Below are 12862 nucleotides of genomic sequence, written 5' to 3' on the forward strand. Positions count from 1 at the left end.
CCCCCCCCCCCCCCCCCCCCCCCCCCCCCCCCCCCCCCCCCCCCCCCCCCCCCCGGCCCCCCCCCCCCCGCGGGCGAGGCAACACGGAAAGCAAATTATTTACGGCACCAACCATATTGATTCGACGCATGGTGGCAAAGACAATCAATACTATGAGTGAAATTGACATGCCAACAGCCATCAGAGCGGATCGATACGATGAAACACGCATAACGCCTCTTAAACGTATCTCTTGTTCTGATTGAGCTGTTGGCATCCACACCATCATTCTGCGGAATGTGGGCGGCATTCAGTACGAGTACCAAAGAGTACTTGGGGCTTTCAAAGGCAACGTCCTTTTTAGATCGACGTGCAGGCCCAGCGATCTGGTAGATGCGGCCAAAGTCAAGTACCCCCTACATGGGCGCATGTAACATGCCCGGCCACGGAGTGCTCATGTACTGATCAGTATGATGCATATGCAACATTTCGTAGCTCGTCATGGCCGTGCGCTGAAAACTTACGTATCGACTAGCTCGATGTGTGGCTAGACTTGATCCAACACGATCCCTCGTGTCTCGTAGCTCGTCTAGTGAGGCCGCAACTACCATGTAGGCTGGCTGGCTGGCCACAACAAACCCCCATCAGCCGCTCGAGACAACAACAGTAATCGCTATAAATCAAAGGCGATGTAGTTCCGTGCTAGAGGCGGGGAAGGCGTCAATGGGAGGCCCGCCAAATGTAATGAAGTGGACTCGCTTTGGATTGCTCATTCGCTGGTGGTCATCCTAGACTGTAAGTGTCGGAGTCCACATGTTGGAAATGGGGAAAAGCCACGGAAGCCCCGTGCCTGAGATCCGGCCTTTGGCACCAGACAGGGGTTCTGAGGCTGAGATAGACCAAGGGACGGACATGAAAGAAGCTACATGAAGCGCGCGTATGAGAAAGTGGTGAGAACGTGGGGATCGCGGAAGGGGAGAAGAGGCGACGGCGACGGCGACAGAGCGGAAGAAGGACAAGGACAAAAATGGCAAATTGGAAGAGAGAAGCGAAAGTCGAGCAAAAATGTGCCGCTCTGCTTGCATGCAGGTTGCCAAAAGTGTCATCCACTTCAGCCTCTGCGAAGCTAGTCCTGCAGAGATTCCCCATCCCGATGCTGAAAGCCCAGTGAGGCAGGGTCTCCTGATAGCCTGACTGCCAAGTTGAAGCCTTTCAAGCGCCGCCGCTACCGAATGAGGCTTGGGGATGCACCGCTTAGACGCAGATTGGCTACTAAAGTAATGCAAGGGAATCCCGAAGCGGGCGCGGAGAAGGGACAGTGGCTTTCAAGACGCTGATGCCCATGTTGCCCGTGTTCAGATCCGAGGCAGGGTCGTATATGGCAGCTGCTTCAGTCAACCCGATCCATAGCTTCATTACTCCCATGAGGCATCCTCTGTAGAGCTACAGCTGTTATCCTCATCACAGCCACTTGGAACAGCTGTAGACTGGGACTCCGTACCTCGACCAGCACCGCCGAAGGAAGAGAGAGAACCAGTGCAACCCCCAGTGTTAGCGTAGTTGCCACAGTCGTTTCGGGGGCTTCTGTGTGACAGGCAGAGCTTCAGCGGCACTTGGCGGAGCCTTATGCACCGTCATTGAAGAGGAAACTAAGTGATACGGAGCTTGTTGGCCGCTTGTCCAAGAGCCGAGCGCAGGAGACAGGGATAGACCACCTTCTTTGAGGCATCGCAAACGTATCGGCCGCAGTGGAAGCCGTAATGCGAGGTTTGATGAGCGCGATTCTGGACTGTTATTCGCGGGGCTTCTTAGATCCCCTAATGCGCATCCTTACTCTTAGGCGGGATAACATCATTCTGCGCTGCGTTGCCCTTTTGTCCTATCACAAGATGAGCCGCTAGTCGCCCCTGCTACCTCAAGCCTGGTGTGAATAGGTAGGTATGTAGCCACACGTAGACTGAGCATGCAAGATGCGGGAGTTTTGTCACTTCGAGTGTAAAGTAGGTGAGAGAAACAGAGACGGAAGTGAGGTTGGAGGTGCATTGACAAGGACAGGGCAGCGACATCTAAAGAGCAGATAGAACCCGTCTAGCCCCTAGAAAGAGAAATGTGTCGTCTTTTGAGAGGGGTGTAGATGTATCAGAGGAAACATACGACACATAAGTGGCAGGAGTCTTGGGTCGTTGAAGCCATCGCCACATACACACAGATGAAGCGGATCGAATGGGAGATAGGGGAGTATAGTATATATCTCACAACTCACAACTCATGACTCACACGAGGGCACAGCTCGCAGCTGAGCGTCTCATGGCTGTATGCCAATGAAGACGGCCGTACACCCTGCTGGGCGGCAGGTAGTATGAATGACTCTCGTCACGATGGAACTCGTGCAGCGCCGAGATCAATCTAATTCGCCGACTGCTTCCTGCATGACACAAGTCAAACAAGGAGGTCCAGTCATGATATTGTAGTGGTAGCTGAATGGAGTCTCCTTGACACGTTTTTCCGCATATAGTCAAACCACGGCCTGGTATTCCTCGTAGGAATAGCTCCTTGAGACATGACCGGAGCTTCTTCGATGTTACCACCCCGGCTGAAGCACCCGCCAGCATGATTGAGTGGCGGTATGTTTCTCCTGCAGGATTGTGATGGCCACTTATGGAGCATGCGTCGATAGTTTGCATGCAAATGTACGGCAATCACACCGCAATATTGCCTTGGCGGACGCTGCCTGATACTCATACCATTATAACGCTTTTTCAAGATGCCTTTGAAGGTATCATGGTACATGTAACTCTACAACGAATGACGTGCTCAACAGAACATCAGGTAGACTCTGCTAGGATGAGACGAGAAGTAGCAAGCAAGCCTCGGAAAAAAAGAGGGAAGATACGTCAACGTAACAAACGGAGACGGTATGAAAAACTCACTTGTACGTACCCACGCTTGCTGAACGATGATGTGATAAGTCTGAGGGAGGAAAACTATTCGGCCTTACTCCTAACAATATAGGCGCCTCTGACCTATACGTCAAGTTGGCCCGCACTTGAAATCAGCAGTGTGGATGGATGACGGGCGGTTAGCATACTCAATGAGGGATGTCACAAATTTGAAGGATACGTATCAAGTGATGTTAGACAAGCATATTCATCATGACCGGTGAAGACGTGTTCAGAGTGTCGAAAAATGTTTCGTATCCGCAATGACAGGCTCATGCAATTTCTTTTGCCAGAAACACAAAAGGAAAATTTTCGCACCTCGTTCTCCAGGGTACATCACAAACGTCTTGAAGCCTATGACAATGGATACTCCGAGATATCAGAAACAATTTGAGCCCGCCGGCGATAGGGCGCAAGAGCCATCTACAGCTCGCGTTCCTGCATCTCTGAATACAACAATAGCGAAAGCTGGGACCAAAGAACGGCCCCTGATCCAGTAAAATGGAGACGTGCGTTGCTTCATCGATCCGTTCTGTCTCGCCGCACTAGACATGCAGTTCGCTCGGACGTGGCGCCAAATGTGAGAGGCGAGAAGACCAGAGCGTCTTCTGTTCGGTACGGCACCGTCCATGGATAACTGGCCGCTTCGCGATCATCCCTCCGCCGGAGAGCCCGCTTGATGGGGGCGTGTGGATATTTCGAGCCCTCAGATGGCACAAGTTCCAGCGGGAGAGAACATGGACCGTCTCGTATGGTCGTTGTGGTCTTGGGGCGTGATGTTTTCTCATCTTCTCATTTCGTTTGCCCCTCCCTCTCCTGGACTTTCACACAACGCCTCTGACGCTTGCATTCGCTAGCGATCGGGACACAACCTCTGGGGTGATGGCAAAGGCAGATGTGGGCAAAAACCCCGATCGCCATCTCCCATGTTGTTTCCCACGATCTCAGACTGCGGCTGCTCCCCACCCTCGGGCAGATCGTTTGCTGCAGCCGTTTGTAACATGTAACAAAAGGGCCAGGATCATTCGGGAAATGAGCGGGCCACGTAGGTGTGGTGTAGGCGTGAAAGACGAATGAGACGAGGCAGCAAATAAGAGACGCTCGTCTCTTACAGCTCCGTACAGCGGGCTGGCACTAGACGTGAAAATGAGCAGTCGCTACGCAGGGCCGATGTGAGTGGCCAGCGTCCGAGGGCGACGAACCTGTTGGAGCGAAACTGGCAGCTAATCCTTTTGGTGTTGGAGGCATCGATCAGGGACCAGGGCAGGACGAAGGGGCACTAGAGCAGTCAATGGCGGGCGGTAGTTCCATTTCCGAGCGGGGAGATGGGCGGGACGAAGAGCCAAGCGCAGAGCTTGAATCTTAAGGTTACGAGTAGGCGCCTAGGAATGTTGACACAGAGAGACTGGAAGAAGCTCAGCTGCTTGGGCGGCCTCTGTGATATGATTCGGCGTTGGTGTTTGAGTATGTGTGTGTGTGCCTGAGTATCTGATGAAGCTAGAGGATGTTGGTTTCTGACTCGAGGGTGGCTGGAGGGACCAAAGATACGCCGGTCCCGACGTCACACAAGCTAAACACAACACATTTGGTAAGAGTACCAGGTACTTGTTACAGCTCATCTTCAACATCAAATTTCAAATCCTATTGTGAGCTTCACGGACACGGGGAAAGCCGTGCACTGCCTTGAATTGATACTGCCAATGGCCGGAGCCATTCAGGTGCTAGGCGAGGCAAGCATTCAACAATATGATGTATTACTTTTCTCCTCCAGGGCTGTCTGGGATGTGAAGCTGCTCGCAACCCGGCCTGTAACTGGTAGTTGAGCTGAGCTCCAGCCTCCGGGGAGCAGGATTGCATGTCAATCAATACTACCTCCTATGTGCAATTTTCAGCTCCGAGATGCTACTACTGTAGGCAGGCACTAAGACGGAGTATCCGAGCATGGCCCCAAACAGCACGAAGGAGTTGTCTCGTCAGAAAACAAAAGGGTCGCAGAGCTGAGGCAACATGACACGTCTGTTTCCCACGATCTTCGAGCATGATCAAATCTGCGCGGTCCTCGACCATCTTTGACACGGAGCCCTGCCGGATAGATTGACTATATTCGCTGAATGCCCAGGACCCAGCGGCCCCTGCATCAATCTTTGGTGAGCATCCATGGAGCCGACAGCCGCAACTGTACTGTTGCAATTTACGGCCGTTGGCATCGCTGCCCGACTACGACTCTATACCCTGTGCCGCCTCTCAAACGGGAAACGGCTTAGGCGGATAGTGACGGGAAACCCAGAGCACACTGCTCGTTCAAGTGACTTCAGTTCATGCGTAACAATTAGAAACCCCCGTAGCTGCCGGGGGGTGTGAACGAAACCCATGTCTGCCAACTCTGGCCGTGTAACCTACGCATGTAGAATTTTTAATACGAGCACAACAGATTGAGCAACAGATTTTGATCTCTCGTCGGCAGGATTCCCAGGTCATCTAGGTAGGCGAGCATCCGGGAAATGACAGGTCTACTAATTCTATGCTCTCCCATCTAGAGACACAGGCAACACCTTGTAGTGGTAACAGTAGCATGAGCATGGATGGATGATTCGTGTGAATGTGGCTCTCACGCCCCTCGGTGGGAAATCTTTTTGCTCACACACCCCTCCTCTGTTTTCTTTGTTTTCTCTTTTCGCTTTCGAGGTTGTGAAAATGAAATCCATGGTGGTATCTGGTTGTTTGATAAACCACAAGATGATGGCGGCTCCCGTCCTTGGGAAGCGTGCGGTGGATACCTAACCTAAACCAGAATCTGATATCGACACATCATATCAACGGAGCAATAAGGACTGTTGTATTGCTTTTTCTATTCCGTAATACTCTTTATGCCAATACATGTGCGGGGTGGCAAGGGTTTTTAGGACAAATAATGGTGCCAACCAAAACTAATTCTCATATAAGCGTGCAACACATCTTATTGTTTGTGTCACCGTGGCGCCTGTCAGAAAGCCATCACCAAGTTTCAAGAACCCAAATCTCTGTGATGATGTGCAAACTCTTGGGGCCTGGGACCAGGTACCCGGGCCTCCTTCTTCCAAGAATTTCGTCGCTCATCAAAGCTCTGTGCATTGTGGTCGGTAAATCGCGGCCTTCCTCAGCAGGCGTCGTCTCTTACACTAGCATGGTGGTTTATCTCCGACCTTCTTACCTAGCCAGCTACCCTACCCAAAGTCCTGGGACCGACTGACTTGCTGGGATAAACCTCCAGGATTTCCTGTTTTCAAAAGCAGAACCAAGTCCAGATTCGTGGCCGGTATCCGTACCTGGCACCGAGCATCCTGGGAATTTACTAGGTACCTACTCCTAGATAATGCCTGTGATTATGTCTATGAGGAAACGAACCTCTCGTCCGTCCTGGGGGCGTCTCTTCTCTTTTCGCTCTCCCAAAACCCTCAAACCGTGTCCCTGCCCTCCGCTGAAGCACTTTCTATCGCATATCATCTTTTTCGGGCTCTTTAACCAAGTCTGTCCCGTGGTCCCCGAAGACTTGGCCCACCCCGGCTAGGAACATGGAAATGCTAGTACATGGGACACCAGCCACTCACTTGAGGCTGTCCCGCTGCTCTCAATCGACTGCAGAGGATGTAGATTGCAGCCGGCATGTGATTGGGGGTGTACGAGGACAGTATGATGCGGCAAGCGCATACTTTGTAGGCAATAGGTCACATCAATAGGTTCCAATACTGTAAGCCCCCCTGTGATTGATGACTGGGGATTTCAGCAGGGCCGGGAGCGCTACGGATCGCAGACAACAGGCGTCTCGCTCTGTGTAGCTGAACATGAACCCCCCGCATCGTTCATCCTTAGCGGCCCAAACAAGAGCCGAGACAATTACGGCGGCGATTCAGCGGGCTGACGGATTCAATGCGCCGTCTTCATTCATGCCTCTCAGATTCGAACTGGCCTGACGCTCCCCAGCCGTTCTTTGCACCACTGAAGCCGTGACGTTCCCGCTATGGTTGGACTGGTGCTACTAAATCACAAATGGGAAGCCAATTGCAGCTCCCGTCATATCTCAGCTACAATATCAGGCATGTACATTAGTAGGTACGGTAGTGTTCCGTCTCTCTCTACCTACTACCTAGGTAGTACCTTATGGAGTGCGAGCATGACCTCCTAATGTCGTTTTGCCCGGTTGAGCTCTGAACCCATGGACGTTATCCATCACCTCCCACCCAACACACCCAACTCCTGTGATTGGCTTAGCCAGGCAGCTTTCAGCTGTTGATGCCATTCTTGCCGTGACTCGGGCTGAGAAATTAAAATGCATTACCTCACATTGCTCCAAATCTCACCACCACAACACGCACACGCACCCATGCAAAGCGCGTCATATGCATTGTATGAACCAACCAACGAAGCTGAGAAGCGGCCCCCAGATTGATGCCATCATGCCTGCTCCACGACATCTCAGATAGATTAAAATGTTACCTTCAGCAGCCAGCCAACTCGTATACAGAGCCAATGTAGACCCCTACTGAAACCCCCTCCTGCTCGAATCCTCACAGCCGTGTGAGCTTGGGCTGGCGTCGTGCACCCATGCTGTGCCTGCCATCTCAAATCACAGAGAGGCACATCCTAGGTCCGCCTAGTTACAGGTAGTTGATCTAGCTTCCTGAACCAAAAAACCGGTCACTGCTAGTGGTGCCCGGATAGAGATCCTCATCTCCCCGGTGGTGATGCTCTTGCTCTAAACCACCCTTGGTAAAGCACTGTTGCCTCACCCAACTCAAGGTCCAGGTCCTTTGTCGTGGATGGATTCTCGGATCCAGCAGCTCCCGCGCCATCAAGCTGTTAGTTTGGCAGCCATTGACCCGAAGATACGGCTCGCTGTTAGTCGCCAGCACCATGTCAAGTCGCCCTGTGGCCTGTGTCATGTGTACTTTGAAATGAGGCGCGCCAGAAGAGCCACAACGAGCTCGAAAACAGAAGCGGAAAAAAAGAGATTAATGGGAGCCCATTGTGTCCCATATATCCCAGTCGGGCGGGTGACCAAGTAATGAGACATGTACCGACTATTCTTTTATATGTAGACAAGTAGGCGTGCTCCAAGTACCTGACGATGACGATGACGATGACGATGATGTACTCGTATGTGTCTGCCCTTACTGTGTCTGTTTCAAGGGCAAGCTTGATGTAGACAAGGCAGTGTATACCCCCCCAACCAAGCGAGGCAGCCTCACCTGCGCGGGATTCAGGCCTACCCACAATTGGTTTCGTGCCCGGCGGGTAGATCAGTCAATCATTCTGTCAGTGCGGCCGAGCGGGGACGTGGACATGAGACTAACAAATCTCCATTGGTTAACGCAGCTGGGCAGGGAAAACAAGAGCAGCCCAATGGACGTCTTGAAACGGACGGGTTATGAAAAACGTACTCGTACTCCGTAGTTGTAGCCGATTTATGTGGCTCAGCTGTAGGCGATATGTCAGATTTTTTTGCAAACACACGGGAAGGGGGGTGTTGTTACTGTTCCTCGTTACGTATGCGAGTATCATTCGACAACCATCAAACTTTGCTCTTTTCTCAAATATTAGCAGGCTTCAAAGCTGCCCTCCATGTTGTGCTTTTGTTGGGGCACGGCCTGGCTTGTGAGTCCGGAAGAATCAGTGTCAGCAGTCTAACACTCTCAGACCGTTGAGAAATGAACGTACTGGCGGCTTAACCTGACTTATTACAGCCTCTTCATCGGGTTGTAGCCAAGGAAACGGTGATGATTCATACTAACATGCAGTACACCAGAGTACTTTTAGCCGCTGCCAATCGTCGTTGGCACCCAGTATACATAGCACGGGAACGTTCCGTTGCTGCTAACAGAAACACATTGCGTGATGATCAGATGTCGTACAACCGGCGAGAAACAACAAAGCGGGATCCGAGTGCCTTCGGAACTCGGGAGTCAGGGTTACTCATTCTGCAGACTCGGCGTTGTAACCTTTCGTAACACAATGTAGATGGTATGCATATGCAGCCTTAACAATCCTGTCGGATTGAGCCCGAGCCTTGGCCACTGCCACCCAGTGGACATTTTCTACAATACGCCATTATAATACCTGCTGCTACTGTGAGAGCGGCTGAAGATGAAGCTTCGATGCTCTGAATCCTGTTGTCAAGGACGGGGGTGACTTGGCCAAAATAATCTTACATGGCTGGAAGTTGCGGCGAGAGAAGAGAAGAGAACGCTGCTGATGTCAGGTTGGGAGGTTGAGGTAGAAAGTGAGCACGTGCGCAATACAGCATGCGTCCATTCCCTGTCATCGAGGAAGCACGGACATGCATCATGTACGAGTATGGGGTGCATATACGAGTATACATGCATGGCTGCGAGTTCTGTACCGTAGTACAAACCGGCAGAAGATATCTTCTGGAAAGTTCTGATCAGCCTGTCAAAACGGTATTAGATTCATCAAAGTAATGGTTGTTCATGTATCGAGGCAGCTGAGAAGTGTGTCATCACACTTCCGTCACCCTTTGCCTCCGGTGTTGGAGCAACTTTTGTTCTAATCTCAACTTCGTGCTTCGTCGCTCTTATTGGACCATTTCCATTCTTCGAAGATCAAGCCTCATCTCCGTTGAGAATGCTGTTATTGGATGTAATTCGCCGTTCATCACATAACAACACGCACTGTCCGTCTGGGAGCAGGAGACGCAGCATCCAATCAGCAGCCTCCACCTAGGGGGAAACAAGAAAAGGGGCCGTAGAATACCAGACTACAGCGTAACAGGTCAGAATTTTGCATTCGTCTGTACGGAGTACACTGACCAGGTACTGCTCCTGGTCTCCCTCCTGTACTTCTAAGAGCGACTGTTGTAGCGGATTGTTGCCTCGTCTCTCGGCCGCAGCTCTTCATTTCTTCCTTTGGACGCCACACCAGCGACTTGTTTTCTACTGGCTTGGGCATAAGCTCCGAGCATGCTCTGCACTGACAAAACTCGGATGGAAGCCCGCTTTCAGGGAATAAAGGCTGCCATAGGCGCTTTGCGAACCGTGCTTGACGACGTTCGGCTTATTTTGGGTGGCACCTCAGGCAGGTGAGAGAAAAAAAACCCGGCTCTGTTCGCTGTGACAGCAGGTGAGCGCGGTGGAGAGAACATCCCGGAGACTTTGATGTCGCTATTATTACTTGAGAACCTTGCGAGTTGGCCGCTCTCAACAAGGCGAAGGACGTGCGACTCCCCCCCCCCCTTTTCTCATCGCCACCGCATCAGTAGCAGGCCCTATACGTGTACTCCGTAGGTACTGTCCCAACGGACAAATCAAGGTGCTTGTAACGTGACTGGAAAAAATCGAGCCGTTGGAGAAGACTGAAAACAGAGCCCCATCCTCTGCTTCACCCTCCAATTCCCAAGCAGACGGGCTCAAAGACAGAGCGCGAAAAGGTGCCTTGGGTGCCTTGATGGCCTTGCATGTACCCTTGCAGATGCAGTCATGCTGCTCGATGTACCATGGCCACGAAGCCGCTCCGTCACTGAGCTACTGCAGCAGCGGCTTTGCGGGACGTGGATGAAGCACAATTCTCAGAAATGACAACGACTGCCACCGCACGGTGTGGACGGAGTACGACGTACTTGTACGGGCTCTCGCCCACCCTCGTTTTGAAGAGGGACGTCTCGTGACATGGCTGGCCAACCGGGTGCAATCCCCTGGCTAGGATCTCTGCACATCCCTGTCACGGACCCCCCTGACATTGAGTGATGTTCACAGATTGATCGAGTCCCAAGAAATCGGAACTCCTGCGTGTGCCCTTGTTCGCTGGTCACCACGATTTTGTGCAACCTGTACCTATGAGGTTGTGCCAGTCGCACAAAACAAACGCGTTAGTTTGCGTGTCCGGCACTTGGCGCTGTGAGCGAGCTGTACATGGAGGCATATCTGCCTCGGTGTGTCGGTTTCGACCCCTCCCTGCGTGCGTAATAAAAGGGATAATCTTGACGTGAAATTATGGCGACGCATTTCTATTAATAGTCGGTACACGTACGGTGCACAGTTTTCGCTGCGTGAGGAAATTCGAAATTTTGTACGGAGTAATGTAAGAGTGGCATCCACCAGCTCGGACACGTCCAGCTAAAGGATTCATACTGTACTCGTATGCCCGACGATGGCAGAAATTGGCGAGGCTCTTCATTGAGAACCCGAAATGACACTGGGCATGCTTCGCACCCAACATCTGCTAGGTTAGTATTCGTGGTCTGGAGTGAAAAACACGCACTCATACAGGTATATTATTCAAGGCATCCTTCCGGCAGCCGTGCTGGCAAGTACGCCTGTGCCGAAGGACAAGATGTGGCGTCTGCAATAAATCTGAAGAGCTGCCCGTTCATGCATGAAGCGAAACGCTGGATGGTAACGATTGAGCATCCGCGGCCTTTTGGGATGTTGGAGCTAGACGCTGTGTGAGGGGGTGGGAGGTGTGAGGTGTGAGGGTGTGAAGTGACTTAGTAGATGGGCAGGAGAAAGAGAGAAAAGAAGTCTAGCCCAAAGGGTCATGGCGAGGCCGTGGACGAATCAAATGCGAGAATTTGCCAAATATTACCCAATTTGGACCTCGAGACTCTTTTCTCGTTTTTCACTCCAAGCTGGACTCGTCCTTGCTGCACGTGCATGGGACGGACAGGTACCGAATACCACTCAGCATATGTGCTGGAGACTTGGCCAGACTCTCTGTCTAGACCAGTGTAAGGCACGCTTGTTGGCTTTCCATGACACTGACAATACAACATTGGATGGTATATTGTCCCCCTCCTCATCAATACGGTACGTTCTACTCCGTAAAAGTGTGCGAGATGAAGCTCTCCGGGAAATGGGGGTCCACCGGTAAGAACCGTCCGGAGCGGCATGACTGGGCGGCCGACCACCCAGTGACACACGGAGCAGAACACGAGCACGGCAACGGGGGGTACAAGTAGAGTTCTGATGGCATTGGGTTCGTTCACTACTGGACAGTACAGTAGCTGCATCTTTGTCCCCTGGAAATGACTGTGCGAAACACGCCCACGGCTTTTATGAACGGCAGCCGAGCTGGGAGCTTGCCGTGCCACTAGTAGACGATCACCGGCTCCGCCTTTAGGGCCGGTACGTGCAAGGCGCATGCAATATCTTGCGCTTTGTGTGACTTGAGGTAGATGATGGCGGCTTTCTTTGTCGCTTTGGCAATGCTGGCTTGGAGCATTGATGTCGACAATAAGCTGCAAAGGTACATCTGAACAGTAATGGTGTTGAAATGGGCATGTGGATGTTACGGCAATGGTAGGCTAAATATTCATCTGTACCTAGCCTTAGGCAAGGACGAGAATGATTTTGACGTTGGCGGCGTCCTCACATCTAAGTTAAAGTACCTTGGGTGCCTGTTTTGAGCAGTACAGGGCATGGATGCATTCCAGTTGGTAGGTACTAACTTGGAACCTAATGCCATCTGATCAGAGACGAGCCGCACAAGGAATCATCTTCAGCCGTGTGCTGGCATTTGTCTTCTTCGTATCTACCTTGGGCACTGACAAATTTTACATGGCCTTTGTCTGTTCGGCCTGTCTGCCGTACCTTGATACCTACTACCTAGTACCTTAGTAGTGTCCAAATTAAGCCCCAGATATGCTCATCAATGTCACCTTCTAGGTATACTGCCAATCCATCTCTAAGCCTCTGTAGATAGGGCTCCAATCACACCAACGATACTACCTAGTAGCTTGTAGTACAACTATTACCGTTGCAATTTTCACATGCTGCCAAGTACTCGTAGAGATGAGGATTTCGATAGGTTAGGTAGTACCGAGCACAGTTTGTAACGGTCGCCCTTCCTCGTCGTTTTTTTAGCCCCTAGACAGACTGTCATCAGCATATCAGGGATCCCCTGGCTTCCCGAAATGGTAAAATGACCCCTCGCGGTTGCTCCAAGCTCTAACCCAC

The sequence above is a fragment of the Trichoderma aggressivum genome, assembly GCF_033847375.1.
Source record: "Trichoderma aggressivum f. europaeum strain CBS 100526 chromosome Unknown scaffold_053, whole genome shotgun sequence".
In the NCBI taxonomy this organism is placed as follows: domain Eukaryota; kingdom Fungi; phylum Ascomycota; class Sordariomycetes; order Hypocreales; family Hypocreaceae; genus Trichoderma; species Trichoderma aggressivum.